Source organism: Mastomys coucha, unplaced genomic scaffold (assembly GCF_008632895.1).
Source record: "Mastomys coucha isolate ucsf_1 unplaced genomic scaffold, UCSF_Mcou_1 pScaffold5, whole genome shotgun sequence".
NCBI classification, from domain to species: Eukaryota; Metazoa; Chordata; class Mammalia; order Rodentia; family Muridae; genus Mastomys; species Mastomys coucha.
The window spans coordinates 11842923-11848782 of NW_022196911.1; positions in this window are offsets into that span (position 1 = coordinate 11842923).

The window sequence follows — 5860 nt, forward strand, 5'->3', positions numbered from 1 at the left end:
TCCAAGTGGATCAAGGACCTCAACATAAAACTAGATACACTGAATCTAATAGAAGAGAAAGTGGGAAAGAGTCTTGAACACATTGGCACAGAGGGAAATTTCCTAAACAGAACTCCAATGGCTCACACTCTAAGATCAAGAATTGATAAATGGGACCTCATGAAACTGGAAAGCTTCTGTTAGCAAAGGACATACTCAGTAAGACAAATTGGCAACCTACAGATTGTGAAAAAAAATTCTTCACTAATCTCAAATATCTAAAATATATAAAGAACTCAAGAAGCTAACCACCAAAAAAACAAAAATCCCAATCAAAAATAGTGTATAGAACTAAACCAACAGAGAAATCTCAAATGGCCGAGAAGCACCTAAGAAATGTTCAAAGAAATGCAAATCAAAATGACCTAGAGATTCCACCTTATGTTATTCAGAATGGCTAAGATCAAAACCTCAGGTGACAACACATGTTGGTGAGGATGTGGAGAAAGAAGAACACTCCTCCATTGCTGATGATATGGCAATCTGGTACAACCACTCTGGAAATCAATCTTGAGGTTCCTCAGAAAATTGGAAATAGAGCTACCTGAACACTTAGAAATACCACTCTTGGGAATATATCCAAAAGATGCCCCACCATGCCACAGGGGCACATGTTCTATAGCGGTCTTGTTTGTAATAGCCAGAAGCTGGAAACAACCCAGATGTCATGTGACAGAATGGATACAGAAAATGTGGTTCATTTACACAATGGAATAGTACTCATCTATTAGTCATGAGGTCATCCTGAGTTTTGCAGATAAATGGATGGAACTAGAAAATATCATCCTGAGTGAAGTAACTCACTCCCAAAAGAACATGCATGGTATGCACTCACTAATAAGTGGATATTAGCCAAAAAAAAAAAAAAAAAAAAAAAAAAAAAAAAGGTATAGAATACCCAATATACAATCCATAGAACTCAAAAAGGTCAACAAGCTGAAGGGCCCAAGTAAGGACGCCTCAGTCCCACTTGGGAGGGAGAAGAAAGCAAACACAAGTGGGAAGGGGAGGACCTGGGAGGGAAAGTAGATGGAGGGGCGAGGGAAACATGATCTGGTATTGGGTCAGGGTGGGATTGGGGGGAAGACTGAAGCCCTTAGGGCTAGCAGAAAGAATGGAAACAGGCAACCTCAGGAGGTGGGAGGTTGGGGATACCCTCTAGAATGTACCAGAGACCTGGGAGGTGTGAGACTCTCAGAACTCAAAGGGAGGGACCTTAGATGAAATGCCCTACAGTGAGGAGTGGGAACTTGTGGCTGAACTTGGGAAAAGCTGGAAGAAGCTACAGGAGGGCCACCCTGTAGGAGGACCAATAGTCTCATTTAACCTGGAACCCTGAGATCTCTTAGACACTGGATCACCACCCAGGCAGTATACACCAGCTGATACAAGGACCTCAACACATATACAGTAGAGGATTGCCGGGTCTGGGTTCAGTCAGAAAAGATGCAGCTAACCCTCAAGAGACTGAAAGCCCCAGGGAGTTTAGAGGTCTGGTGGGGTGGGTGGTGGGTGGTAGGTGGTGGGGACATTCTCATGGAGACAGGAGTGTGGGGAGGAGGTATGGGATGTGGAACAGTTAGAGGGTGGACTGGAAGGGGAATAAAATCTGGAGTGTAAAATAAATAAATAAATAAATAGATAGATTTAAAAAAAAAAAAAAAGCCTTGTTTCTTTAAATGTCCTCCAACACCTCCAACACCTCTGGCTCTTACCATCTTTCTACCTTCTCTCCTGTAGTATTCCCTGAGGAGAGGGAATTGGTAGAGAGATCTCATTTAGGACTGAGTGTTCCAAGGTCTTTCATTCTGTGCATATTGTCTGACTGTAGATTTCTGTATGTGTTCCCAACTCCTGAAGGAGGAAGCTCCTCTGATGTTGGGCGAGCAAGACACTGATCTGAGTGATAGTAGAATGACTTTAGGGGTCATTCTATTGAAGTTTTCCTTTCGTAGAGCAGACGTACTTGGTTTTCACCTAGTTCACTGGCCTATCTAGTCTTGGCCATCAAAGTGGTGTTGGTGATGCGTTCGGTCTCATGGAGCTGGCCTTAAATTCAATCAGATAATGGTTGGTTACTCTCACAAGCGTTGTGCCACCATTGCACCGAAGCATCTTGCACGCTGATTGATACTTACCTTCCTCCCTTGGTAGCATGCAGGATACTTCTAGTAAAATGGACACTCCTTCCCAATCACTGACTTTTCTCATTTCGTAATTGGCTGCTTTGCCCAAGTGATCATGTCCTTTACCTTACGAAAGCTTTTTCAGTTTAATGAGTTCTGTTGTTAATTGTTGGTCTTAGTGTCTGTGCCGTTGGTGGTCTGTTCAGAAAGTCTGTTCCTGTGCTGGTGAGCTCATGACCAGCACCACTTTGTCTTCTATCAAGATCTAATGTATCTACCTTCAGGTTGACGTCTTTGTTCCATTTGGTGTTGAGTTTTGTACAGGGTGATAAGCATGCATATATTTGCATCTGTCTATGTGCAAACATCTAGTTTGACTAGTACTATTCATGGAACATGCTGTCTTTTTTTCCAGTGTATATTTTTTATGGCTTTATTATCAAAAAATTAACTGTCCATAGGTGTGTGGATTTATGTCTGGGTCCAGTCAATTCAAGTCTGTTTTTATGCTAATGCCCTGCTATGTTGTTTCTATTATTATAGCCCTATAGTATAATTTGAAGTTGAGAATGGTACTGCTCTAGCAGTTCTTTTATTATTCAGGATTGTTTTGGCTATCCTGGGTTTTTGTGTTGCTATACAAAGCTGAAAACTACCTTTTCAAGTTCTGTGAAGAATTGTTTTCAAAATTTGATGGAATTGCATTGAATCTATACACTGCTTTTGGTGGAATGGCCATTTTTTATTATATTAATCCTACCAAACTCTGGATCTCACGTTGAGCACCCTTAGAATTCCTTGACCACTACCCACTCTGGACTCATTTGTCTACCCCCTATCAGTCTCCTTATGCAAGGAAGATCCTTGTACTGGAGGCCAGCTGGACTGATATCCAGGAGGCAGGGGAGATCCCTTAAAAGGTCCAGCTGAGAAGCAGAACCACCAAACCAGGAGGATGAAAAGAGTCCCAAGAAGAGAAAAGCCAGCAGAAGAATCAGAGTCACTTGTTCTCACACTCAGGATACCCATAAAACACCGTCTGTAAAGCTAAAGTGTACAATATATATGCAGAGGTCCTGGCTCAGACCTGTGTGGGCCCTGTATTTGCTGTTTCAGTCTCTGTGAGCTCCCATGTACCTTGCTTAGTCAATTCAGAGGGTTTTGTTCTGCTGGTGTCCTTCATCCCCTCTTGCTCCTACAATCTTTGGCCTCCTTTTCTGCAGGCTTCCCTGAACTTGGAGGGGAAAAACTTCATGGAGACACCCCTTATAGTCTCTCTCTCTCTCTCTCTCTCTCTCTCTCTCTCTCTCTCTCTCTCTCTCTCTCTCTCTCTCTGTCTCTCTGTCTCTGTCTCTCTCTGTCTCTGTCTCTCTGCCTCTCTGTCTCTGTCTCTCTGTCTCTCTGTCTCTCTGTCTCTCTCTCTCTCTCTCTCTCTCTCTCTCTCTCTCTCTCACTCTCTGTATTAGTCAGGATTCTCTAGAGTCACAGAACTTATGGTAGTCTCTATGTAGTAAAGGAATTTATTGATGACTTACAGTCTGTAGTCCAACTTCCAACAAAGGTCAGCAGCAGCTGTGAATGGAAGTCCAAGGATCTAGCAGTTGCTCAGTCCCACAAGGCAAGCAGGCGAAGCAGAGCGAGCCTTCTTTCTTCCAATGTCCTTATATAGATCCCCAGCAAAAGGTGTGGCCCAGATTAAAGGTGTGTGCCACCACACCTTTAATCCCAGATGACATGGAACTCATAGATCTTCCTATCTTAATCTTCTGGGATTCATAGCCACTATGCCTCAAGATCTCCAAGCGGCCACACCAAACCATGAGCATGGGATCTCTTTCTGTATTCTGGTCTCTTCTTCACTTTCTTTCTTCAGTGGCATAAGGTTTTTATTATACAAGTCTTTCACTAGCTTAAAGTTACCCTAAAATATTTATGGCTACTGTGAAAGGCATTGATTCCCTAAGTTTTTTTCAGTCTACTTGTAACGTGTCATCTAGTAGGACTACTGATTTTTTTGTGTATTAATTTTATGTTGTTATATTGCTTAAAGTGTTTATCAGCTGCAGGAATTTCCTAGTGTTCCATTGTCACATAAGTTTTCATATGTAGCTTTTAAATTTTCATTCAACTTTAACAAAACATTTTGACTTCTGTTTTGATTCATTTTTTCATTCATTAGAGAGTTGTTCAGTTTCCATGACTTTGTGAACTTTCTGGTGCTCTTATTGATATCTAGCTTTAATCCACGGTGATCAGAAAAGATGGAAGGTTTTATTTTAATTTTTTTGGTGTCTGTTGAGACTTAATTTGTGTCCAAGTATGTAGTCAATTTCAGAGAAAGTTCCATGAGCTTCTGAGAGAAAGGAATATTCTTTCATCTTTGAGTGAAATGATTTGTAAATAACTATTAGATCTATTTGGTTTATGATGTCATTTAGCTCTAGAATTTCTTTTTAGTTTTTGTCTTGATGACATGTCTATTGGTGAAAGTGGGTATTGAAGTCACCCACTGTTACTGCTTAAGGGTCAATATGTAAGTTTAGCCATATTAGTTTTTCTGTTACAAATTTACGTGCCTTTGTGTTTGGTGCATAAATATTTAGAATTCAAATATCCTGTTGGTAGATTTTTTTCTTTGATGAGCATACAGTAGTATCCTTCCCTATATCTTTAGATTAGGGTTTGGAGTCTATTTTGTTGGATATTAAAGTGGCTAGCACTGGATTCTTTCTTGGGTTCATCTTCTTGGAATATCTTTACCTACTCTTTTGCCCTGAGGTTATATCTATTCTTGATATTATGGTATGTTTCTTGGATACAGCAGAAGATGGACTTTGTTTTTACATCTAATCTATTAGTCTGTGTCTTTGTATTGGTAAATTGAGATCATAGATGTTGAAAATTATCAGTGAGCAGGGCTTATTTATTCCCATTTGTCTTACTTGAGGTTTATATTGCTGTGAAGAGACATTGTGTCCATAACAACTCTTATAGAGGGAAATATTTTATTGGATCTGGTTTATAGTTCAAAGGTTTAGTCAATTATCATAATGACAATAAATATGGTAGCACATAGGCAGACATAGTTCTAGAGAGGTAGCTGAGGGTTCTAAATCTGGATCCACAGACAGCAGGAAGAGCCAATGAGCCAGTAGGTCTGGTTTAAGTTTCTGAGACCACAAAGCCTGCCCCCAGTGATACCTCCAATAAGACTAGCTGTACCTACTCCAATAAAACTATACCTCCTAACCATGCCAATCCCTATTGGTGTCCATTTTGATTCAAACCACCATACTATTGTTTTGTTGTAGTGGTGTGGATCGCACCCACTTTTGATTTGCTGGTCTGAGATTATTTATTCTATGGTTGTTTTGGGAACAGTTACCCTCTTTAGGTTGAAGTTTTTCTTCTATCACCTTCTGTGGATGTGAATTTGTAGTTAGATACTGCCTAAGTTTGGTTTTGTCATGGAATATCATTCATTCTTCATCTCTTGTAATTGAAAATTTACTGAGTATTATAGTTTGGATTGGTATCTGTAGTCTTTTGTTGTTTGTAAAAACATCTATCCAGGTGATTCTGGCTTTTAGAGTCTTCATTGAAAAACTCAGGTTTTATTCTAGTAAGTCTGCCTTTATATGTTATTTGGTCTTTTTTCCCTGCAACTTTTAATATACTTTCTTTATTCTCTCTAT